The sequence below is a fragment of the Tyto alba genome, unplaced genomic scaffold (genome assembly GCF_018691265.1).
Source record: "Tyto alba isolate M040663 unplaced genomic scaffold, T.alba_DEE_v4.0 Super-Scaffold_13, whole genome shotgun sequence".
NCBI lineage: Eukaryota > Metazoa > Chordata > Aves > Strigiformes > Tytonidae > Tyto > Tyto alba.
The window spans coordinates 12,771,383-12,782,290 of record NW_024881275.1 but is presented as its reverse complement, the minus strand read 5'-3'; the positions used below and the strand labels follow the sequence as shown (position 1 = coordinate 12,782,290).

The 10,908-nt window shown below is 46.0% G+C and overlaps 1 long non-coding RNA gene across 1 annotated transcript; it reads right to left on the bottom strand.

The window, feature by feature from the left end:
• Window positions 1-446: 446 nt before the first annotated feature.
• On the bottom strand, window positions 447-10,700 carry LOC122152901. Its single transcript, XR_006164876.1, has 3 exons — window positions 10,574-10,700; window positions 7,898-7,987; window positions 447-1,508 (listed from the first exon to the last, which is right to left on the bottom strand). It is a non-coding gene; the product is annotated as an uncharacterized LOC122152901 (long non-coding RNA).
• Window positions 10,701-10,908: the final 208 nt, after the last annotated feature.

Below are 10,908 nucleotides of genomic sequence, written 5' to 3'. Positions count from 1 at the left end.
TTGTGCTCTGCTCCTCCTCCACAACATATGTAGATGTTTTTACAGCATCCTTCACTGTTTCTTCAGAGACACAGGTCTGTTCTACAGAAAGGGAATTAGCAGTGTATTTACACCCACGCTTGCAATCAGGAGCCATTTGATATCCCCCGATATTAGCATCCAAGGTTTTTACCAGCTCTAAGTGTTGCAACCAGTCCAAGTGCACAGCAGTAAAAACTTTAACACCACCCCCCCTGCACCAAATGCCTTTGAAATACAAGAACAGACTATTACACTGAAAGGTGTGTAGCACTGACAAAGTCCTCCCCCACCACCATCCTTCACCCTTTGTGGTTACACATCTCCTCATCTAGTAAACACTATAATGTATTTTATGCCTAAGGCATTCACACAGCTGCATTCCCAGCACAATGAACACATAAACCTACCTTTAAATACTGCTCTGCAACACAGCAGCACCAAGATTGGCTCATGGTTGTCATCATCTCATTATCTGCAATGGCTTAGTTAATGGACATTGTGAGTGCAGCTTCAGGGAAAGGCAGTGAGTCCATAGAAAGGAAATATAAAAATCTGTGAAGTAGCTGCCCCTGTAACTGCCCAATTAGTAGGGCACTAAGGTCAATCAGGCACACATTTAGCCACTATTGAGTCAACGAGAGCTTTTATGAATGGTGTCTATACAAGTCAGCTCTTGATTTTTAGGCAGCCAGTGGCATGCAAGGGCCATAGTGACGCACAGGCATTTTCCTTTGGACAAAAGAACTTCTTGTTTTTCTCTACTCCATCACAGAGACCTTATGGCTACTACTCTTTCCCACCCCTTTGATGCCTTAGCCATGGAGGAAAACAGCAACATCATTGTAACAACCATTTCCACCCCTCCTTCCCCCAAAACTCCCCACAGCTGGTACATATGAGTACAAACTTGAAGACCATTTCCTCTGCTGGCAGTCTCCAGCAGCTCACAGTGTGGGAGGTAAGCCTGGAGAGACTTCTGTTACTCCCTGACCTTGGTCTCTGGTGCATCTGAAAGCCAAACGCAAGAAGGGGAATTGCACAGTGGGTACAGTGCTGTTGGTTTGATCACCAGCTGCCTTTACTGCCAGCTCTGGGAGTTACACACCAGGACAGTGAAGCTGAGAGATACCTGTCTGGTAGCACAGAACTCTCCCCTGGGACTTTAGAGAAGGCCTGAAAGCTCTTCACAGTGGCCACCACTAGCTGGGCTGAGGTGAGACATGTCCTCTGAGGAGCCTCTGTGTCCCCACAGCTGCTGGAGGTCATTGCCAGAGGAAAACCCTCTGAGATACTGAGCTAGTGGGGCTGTGGTGGGCAAAGCGGCAGGTATCTCCCAAAGGCAGTGGAGAGGGGAGCTGCCAGGGAGGTGCCCAAGATCTGGGCAGCCACCATGGGACTACAGCAACAATGTGATGGCAGACGGTCCCAGTGGAGCAGATGTGGGAGGGAAGTTGTCAGCACTTGACAGGGATCAGACAGGCTGCCTCCTGAAAAAAACAGATTTCATGTTATTCAGGGACACAGCTGCCCCATCCCCTGTGTCACATTGCACTCCTCCCCCCATAGAAGTCCTGGGGCACTGAGCAGGTTTCACCCCCTTCAAAGAGAGCTGCTTGCATCCCCTTCTCCAGTAAAACATTCCTTGCCCTTCTCCTCCATCCAGCACCTGTGCATACGGTGATGAGGGGCTACTCAGCCCATGCATGCACACACACTCACACTCATCCATCATTTTCTCTGTTATTACATAATCATAAAGTGGTGCATGTTGGAAGGCACCTCTGGAGGTCATCTGGTCCAACACCCCTGCTCAAGCAGGGTCACCTATAGCAGGTCGCCCAGGACGATGTCCAGGCAGTTTTTGAGTATCTCCAGGGATGGAGACTCTACCGCCTCTCTGGGCAACCTGTGCCAGTGCTTGGTTGTCCTCACAGTAAAAAAGTGTTTCCTGATATTCAGAAGGAACCTCCTGTGTCTTAATTTGTGCTCACTGTCATTGGCCCTGGCCCTGGTCACCACTGGAAAGAGCTTTGCTCTGTCCTCTTCGCACCTTCCTTGCAGACATTTATATACATTGATGAGATCTCCCTGAGCCTTCTCTTCCTCAGGCTGAACAGTCCCAGCTCTCTCAACCTCTCACAGGATAGGTTCTCCAGTTCCTGAATCATCTTAATGGCCCTTCAATGGACTTTCTCCATTGTCTCCATGTCTGTACAGTATTGAGGAGCCCAGAAGTGGACACAATACTCTTGGCCTTACCAGCTCTGAGTAGAGGGGAAGGATGACTTCCCTCAACCCGCTGGCAACACTCTTAATGCATCCCAGGGTACCATTCACCCTTTTTGCTACAAGGGCACACTGATGGCTTATGTTCAACCTTGTGTCCACCAGGACCTCCAGATCCTATTCTACCAAGCTGCTTTCCAGCTGGGCAGTCTTCGTCACATAAATTAGTGTCTGGGGTTGTTCTTCCCCAGGTGCAGGACTTTGCATTTCCCCTTGTTGCATTTCATCAGGTTCCTGTCAGCCCTTTTCTCCAGCCTGTCCAGGTCCCTCTGGATGGCAGCATGACCCTCTATTATCAGCCACTCCTCCCAGTTTTGTGTTATCTGCAAAATTCCTGAAGGCATGCTCTGCCTCATCATCCAGATCATTAATGAAGATGTTGAAGGACCCAGTATTGACCCTTGGGGTACACTGCTAGCTACTGACCTCCAACTAGATGTTGTGCCACAGATCACCACCCTTTGGGTCTGCCCATTCAACCAGTTTTCAATCCACCTCACTGTCTGCTCATCCAACCCATACATGAGGCTTGTCTATGAGGATCTTATAGGAGACAGTGTCAAAGGCCTTACTGAATTTCAGGTATACAATATCCACTGCTCTCCCTTCACCTACCAGGCCAGTCATTTCACTGTAGAAGGTTTACAGGTTGGTCAAGCATGACTTTCTGTTTGGTAATCAATGCAGACTACTCCTGATTATTTTAATGTCATTCATATGCCTGGAAGTGGTTTCCAGGATTATATGCTACATCTTGGAAAAGATGCAGATGTAGCACAAAGTAATCAGAAGGAAGGCAACCAGTACTGTTATGACAAAGATTTCACTGTTTCTTTCACATCCACAGCATGGAATTATTTTTAAAAAAGTGATATTTGCATTGTCTAAATGAGCTGTAGATTGGGGATTTGGCGATACCCATCCCCATTTCATTTGTTTCAATTTTAATAGGCTTGGGAAGTTCCAGTCTTCAAGACCCTGCAAGTAACATGAATTGCTAGTACTATTTTGATCAGTTCCCTTAGTTTTTTACTAACTTTTCCTAAGGAGACAGGAAGGGTGTCAGCAAGTTTCACAGAGAGAATTAGTCATTTCAAGTGCCCTAGTATGTGGTTATTTCCACATGATTTATTTAAAAGTTTTTAAAGGTGTTTCAGCACATTTGAAATCACTAGCTGCTTCTGTAGAGTTAGGTCAAGACAACCTGGCATGGGTTATTTTCTCTCACTCTCTCTCTCCACGGACAAGAGACTTCAATTAGAGACCCTTTTAAAGGACTGTGGGCTTCAATTTACTGTGTTCTTTGGGATAAAGCAAAATACCTATTATTCACCATTATGCATAACACACAGTACTTGTGGCTGACTCCCCTGAGATTATTGCATCTTTTGTCTGAGTACTTCTAGATAGAAGAAATAAAGTATATTTAATCAGAAGTACCCTAAAGGGAAAAAGCACACCAGGCAGAATAATGCAGATAGTCAAAGTTCCTACTGAATTACATGGGCAGGGTTCTCCTCCCATGGTGCAAATTTACTGTCTGATGATGTGACTCATAAAACAGCCTGTACCTCTTCCACAGCAACCCTTCTGAATTCCCTGAGGTCACCTCAAGACTGATGCATGATTCATTATCAGGGCTTCTGAATCCCACTCCCGGTGTGATGGCTCAGTGGCAAAGCACAAGACCTTCAGGCATCTGCTACTCTCCTTTTGCCACTTGGTTCTTGATAGGACTCTCTCATCACAAGAGTCCTTCCACATCTGACCTACAGCCAACCAGCCAGCAAGCAGCAGTGAAGCAGAAATGATTGCGTGCAGAAATCAAGACCAAGGGGCATTAGTGAACAGCCACAGTCCAAAAACCCTCCCACAGGTGAACTTCTTATGCTTGAGGACATGAAGAGACAGAAAACCACCCGGGGCTTTGGGAGTGGTTAGGATGGACGGAAGATCCATAAGGTTTGGCTAGACAGACCCCATAAGAAATATAAATAAGGTAATTTTTGTATGTGGACCTCAATGAACAAGGTTTTTCAAATGGAAAAAAAAAATCTGTAAATTGAGGCGTATGAGGATCACAGCACACATTTGCAAAGCACAAAGAAATTAGCAAATACTTCCTTTTGCAGATGTGGCCAGGAAAACATAATGTTAAAGAAGTCTTGAAGGTGGATGTGGCATTCAGCGCCCACCTTCAGCAAGGAGTACTTGCTATAGATAGCAAACTGGAAGGACTTTGTGAAGCAGCTCTTGAGCAGGTTTGAAGTGTCAGTGACCTCAGCAGAATGACATAGTCTACTCAAGCTAATGGGATGGCTCAAGTGTGTGCACAAAAGCATTGCAGTAAAAGCTTGCAACTTGAGCATCCCAGTTCACAGAGAACTTATCAGCAAAACAAGTCCTGTGTTTCGTATCCAAATTATAGAGGACCTACATGTTCCCACACTCAGAAGCAGTATCAAGCTGTGTCAAGTTTTAGCAGTGCCATAGATCTTAGAAGGTGGAAAGGAGAGTCTAATTTCACCTGTGATGTTACTAAGGACTTGTGGAGTCTTCAAATGGTATGGCTGAGATGTTATAGATAGGCCAGATGTCAGTTGTAATATATTAATTTGAAACACCATCTCCCAGATCTATCTCACTTTAGGATGCTAAAAAATATGCTACAAGCACTTTTCAATGGGTTTTACAATACTTCCTGGTCAGAGCAAGGCTTTGCTTTTACACAAAGCCACATTTGCATCTGAAGCAGTCAATCAGATCTGCAAAACAGATTGTTCAGAGAAGGGTTTAAGAAAGAAGTGCTGGAAAAATTTATCTAAATGTCATTCAACTGGTACCCTTTTTACCACATCCATCTTGTCCATTCTTTTCTGATCTGTACTATCAAACCTACATAAAACCAGAAAGATGTAGCACATCTGAAGTTGCTTATCTAGATAGATGGTTTGGTTGCTCTATGGTAATTAAGAAAATTCAAAGAAAGTATACCCTCCCCAATGAACATGACTGGCAAACTGGTAACAACAGACAAGGAGAAGGCTGAAGTACTCAACAGCTTCTTTACCACAGTCTTCACTGACAATCTCTCTTCCCACACCTCTCGAGTGGGTGGACCACAAGGCAGGGACTGGGGAGTAAAGTCCCTCCCACTGTAAGAGAAGATCAGGTTTGTGACCACCTGAGGCACCTGAACACAGATAAGTCTATGGGATCTGACAAGGCGCATTCCAGAGTCCCAAGAGAAGTGGCTGATGTAGCTGCCAAACTACTCTCCATGGTATCTGAAAAGTCGTAGCAGTCAGGTGAAGTCCCTGGTGACTGGAAAAAGGGAAACATTGCACCCATTCTTAAAAAGGGTAGAAAGGAGAACCCTGGGAACTATCGACCTGTCAGCCTCACCTCTGTGCCTGGGAAGATCATGGAACAGATCCTCCTAAAAGCTATACTAGGGCCTGTGAAGGACAGGAAAGTGATTCGAGACAGCCAGTATGGCTTCACCAAGGGCAAATCCTGTCTGACCAACCTAATGGGCTCCTGTGATGGAGTGTCGACATCAGTGGACAAGGGAAGAGCTATGGATATCATCTATCTGGACTTATGTAAGGCCTTTCATGTGGTCCCCCACAACATCTTTCTCTCTAAATTGGAGATACATGGATTTGATGGATGGACTGTTCAGTGAATGAGGAATTGGTTGGATGGTTGCATCCAAAGGGTAGTGGTCAATGGCTCGGTTTTGGGATGGAGACCAGTGGGAATGGTGTCCCTCAAGGTCCATATGGGAACCAGTACTGTTCAGTATCTTCATCAGTGACACAGACAGTGGGATCAAGTGCACCCTTAGCAAGTTTGCAGACAACACCAAGATGAGTAATGTGGTTGACACACCTGTGGGACAGGATGCCATCCAGAGGGACATGACGAGCTCAAAGAAGTGGGCCCATGTAAACCTCATGAGGTTCAACAAGGCCAAGTACAAGGTTCTGAACATGGATTGGGACAACCCCCAGTATCAATACAGTCTGGGGGATGAAGGGACTGAGAGCAGCTCTGTGGAGACGGACTTGGGAGTACTAGTGGATAAAAAAGTGGACATGAGCCAGCAATGTGTGCTTGCAGCCCAGAGATCCAACCATGTCTTTGGCTGCATCAAGAGAAGCATGGCCAGCAGGCTGAAGGTTCTTCCCCTCTGCTCTTGTGAGACCCCACCTGTCGTACTGTGTCCAGCTCTGGACTCCTCAGCAAAAAAAAGACATGGACCTGTTGAAGTGAGTCCAGAGGAGGGCCACAAACACATTCAAGGAGGGAACACCTCTCCTATGAGGACAGGCTGAGAGACTTGGGGTTGTTCAACATGGAGAAGAGAAAGCTCTGGGGTGAACTCAGCAGCTTTTCAGTACTTAAAGGGGCTTATAAAAAAGATGGGGACAGACTTTTTAGTAGGGCCTGTAGCAATAAGACAAGGGGTAATGATTTTAAACAAAAAGAGGGTAGATGCAGACTACACATAAGGAAGAAATTTTTTACGATGAGGGTGGTGAGGCACCGGAACACGTTGCCCAGAGAGGTGGTAGATGCCCCACTCTTGGAAGTGTTCAAGGTCAGGTGGGACGTGGCTCTGAGCAACCTGATCTAGGTGAAGATGTCCCTGCCTATTGCAGGAGGGGTTGGACTAGATGGCCTTTAAATGTCACTCCCAACTCAAACTACTCTATGATTCTATGAAAGAGCCTGAGATTGAGCTAAAACATTACTTCAAGTTGAAACAGTAACAATGTGATTGGCTGATCCTTGATATTTTAGCATCAGTATAATAGGTCAGCAAATGCAGGCTAGAGGACATTTGCGTTGTTGAGGTGGCAAGTGCTAAAAGTAATGGAGATAAAAAAGAAGATGGGGTCATCCCTATCTGAGGGATCCAACTCTCCTGGAAGTATGAGTTATTCCTATATAGATGCCTTGTCTCAGACCACTGCATGAGACCAGGACTGCTGAAGACTCTCAGATCTTTGACGTGTTAAAGTTTCCACCTTCCTAGCCAATACTGAACAGTGTTTTACTCATTTGGGGCCATTCAAATTTCTATATTTTACATTGGATAGATTGAGATGATAAAAAAGGAGGTTGAGGACTTCTGGCCGCCTGCAATAATTAACATGACTAACACTATAATAGTCACTATACTTTGATTTAGCTCTTTATTTTAAATCTTTGTTTTCAATTTGAAGTCAGCTCTAATTTGCAGTTTTCCAGCTTCCACACCACAGCCATAAGGAGTTGGGGTAGGTGACAATTCTGTAGCAGCTTTCAACCTGAGTAATGCTTACATATTTTACCAACAGTGGCCGCTACTTTCAGTTATGAATTTCAAACATTGAGAGAATGACATATACTACCTGATTACCAGTTACACTGAACTGTTATGTGGGACCAAAAAGGGTTTTGTATCTAAGTGAATATATAGGGGTAATGCATGGTGAGCAAGTTGATATTGTGTCCCAGTCCAGGTCATACCAGCTTACCATTTAATATCCCTGTTTATGCATGACATGTGACCCGTGTCCAACATCAGCATTCTGCCTACCCTGGTAAGGGATGTCCATTCGGTCTTCTCTTAATGAATTCTAGATCTTCCCAAAAATCTCTTCCAAAGACTAATCCAATTAGACCAGTCCTAAAAGAGTTGACAAAATTACAGCATAGAATAATAACACATTTTTTTTTTTTTTACCTAAATTCAGCTCCAATTTAGTTTTGAGTGAACAGTCTAAGTTATGGGTAATAGCAAGAAAAGATTGTTAATCACCATTATTATCGGTTCAACTAATAATTTGGATTTTCAGTCACTGCACTAATCCAAACCTTTTGTGTAAGGCACCACAACTGAAACACGCTTCACCTCAAAGGAGTAATTTTTTTTCTCTAGTTATGAACAGGATAGAAAATTCAACCATTTGCATTGTTGCTTAGTTATGTAAGTGGATGCTTGCTGATCTCAATTTCTAGCTTGGAAAGACACTTTTAACAATTGTAGCATGCTTTCCTGCAATGGGGTGGTTGCTTTCCCTTTTATATCCCCCCCAGGAAGCATACAACCTTCATACTGTTAGTCTTCGAAACCACTCACAAAGGCACAACTTGGAAACATTTAGTTTCACCTTTTTCCTGACATTTTCTGTATTTTTCTGCCCACTAACAGCTTTCTGTTCCAAACTAGGCATTCTCTCTTCCATCTCAGTAACCCTGTCGCTTAAATTTGAAGGGCCATTTTTTTGTTCCTGTTAGATCTTCTGACATGTACTGCAGTTCTTAGGGTATTTTTTCCCCTCCACTGATACCACTAATGATATTTATATTTCTGTGTCATCTACTGATATTTTCCTTTCTCTGAAGGACTGTTGCTGAATGCAGCTACAGCTAATTGCTATTCCCAAGCAACATTGTTTTTCAGCAAAAGACCAATTTCCAACCCAACAGGAAATCTTAAAGACTATTCAAATGTATGAGGGCAATGAAGGAAGGTCAGAGAGTAGGTACGGTGAGTTTCACAGCATTAGTTACCAACACATCCTTGCTGATAACAATCTTTACAACATTTTAGCTATGTAGGACAGACTGGATGAAAGTTAATCACTTCCCTTCATCCAGAATTTAACAGACGGGTAAAAAAGGCATTATTCATTCTAATGTGAGGACATAAAAGCTGTATATCTGAATAACAGCAGATGGAAACAAGCAGCAAATTCTCACTCCAGAAAATATGAGCTGAGACACTACAGTAGTTTCTCACCCTGCTAAATCCTGCACAGTGACAAAAGTAGAAGTTAACTTGTGCTGAGATCTAACTGGAAGGTTTTGATTTTTAGGTCTTTCAGCCAAGATGGAGGGTATTCCTAATAGAGTCAAAATTATTCCTGTTTCAGCCCTCTCAGCAACAGGTGAGAGGCTCAGCATGGATTTTACTGGACAACTTTCTGGAGGACAAGTTCAAACAATAATCATGGTCCATTACAAACTTTTAATCTCAAAACCAGGTCATTGCCACCGCCCTAAAATACCTCTCCCCAGTATGAGTACTTCTGCTCTCACACTTATTCTTCCTTCAAATTAAGACAGCAAAGGCTATCATGTGATGCCTCATTTATGAAGAAAGTGTCCTGTATGGCAGCAGTTGTGCACCATTAATGAGAAGATATTCTTGGGCTTTCTCTCTGCAACACAACTTGGAAATCTACAACACAGAGGTGCTTCATTCATGTTGTACTTACTATAGGGATGATGAATAAAACCTAGGCCTTTATATGGCTGAAAGGCAAGAGGTTTGAGTGTTTCCTAAAATGGCTTCTCCGAATTTTCAAATTTTTAATATGAGGAAAAGTAATCATGTTAATAGGAAAACTTACAGAAACCACAGTTTCATGATTTGGTTCTGAATGTCCCTTTTTATTCTTTTAATGCTCTTGGACACTTTCTCGTGTCACTCCTTCTTATCTCCTGGTATCTCTGCCCCAGGTGAAAGCATTTACTCCTTTATGTCACTGGCACATTAGATATTGAGGGAACCTGCCTGAAAATGCTGCTGCTCATTAAGGGCCTTCCTGCCTTTCCACATTCCCACACATTTCAGATACTTTGCTATATTCGTTCAGATGGTGGGGCTTACTTTGAATTACCGTCACTCATGTGAATCAAAACACAGAACATTGCCACCACAGCTGATTTATGGCAGGTCTTAGACAGCATGAGAAACACTGCGAGGTGCATCCCGACTGCTAGATTCATTCTTGGGGTCTCGGGGAGGGGTTAACACCGGGAACAGCTTTACCTCCACGGGCCGGGCTGAAATTCAGCAGCAGCACGGCATCTCCCAAAGCCCTGTTCTCCCCTTGCACCTAACTCGGGAGAGTTTGAGGCAGGGCTGCTCTCTGCCCGGAGGAGAACTGGCTCCGCAGACCCCAGCCCCGCACAGGCAGGGGCTCCGAGGGAGCGCAGTCCCGGCTTTCGGGAGCGCGGCCGCTGCCCCCCGCGGAAAGACGGACCCCTGTCGCGGGGTCCGGCGAGGGCTTCCCAGACCCCCCCAGTCCCCTCCGCCTGGGAGGGGAAGCCTGCCCGGGGGCGGCGGCAGCTGCCAGCGGTTGCCATCGGGTGGGGGGGACACAGCCCCCCGAGCCTCCCCGGACCGCCCTCCTAAAGCCTCTCTCCCCCTCTCTCCCGACCCCGCAGACCCCCGCGCCGCGGCACCCGTGAGCGGTGCACGTACTCACGGCTGCTGCGGGGCTCCGGCGGGGCTGGGCGAGGAGGAGGAGGAGGAGGAGGAGGAGGAGGAAGGGCAGGTGTCCCTTGTGGCAGCTTGCTCCCCGCCCGCCGGCTGCTGGAAACTGCCTGGGTGTCTTGTTCCCCCTCCCCACCCTCCCCTCTCGCTCCCCCTCCCTTTTGCAGGGTTTGAGCCCCACACCCCCCATGCCCGCCGTCACGCGTGGGAGGGCGCGGCGGGGCTGCCGGCGGGGGGCGGTGGTGGCGGGGGGCGCTCCCGCCTTAGAGGAGCGGCCGGAGGAGCGCGGCTCAGAGCGGCTCGGGGGAGGGAGGAGGCAGGAC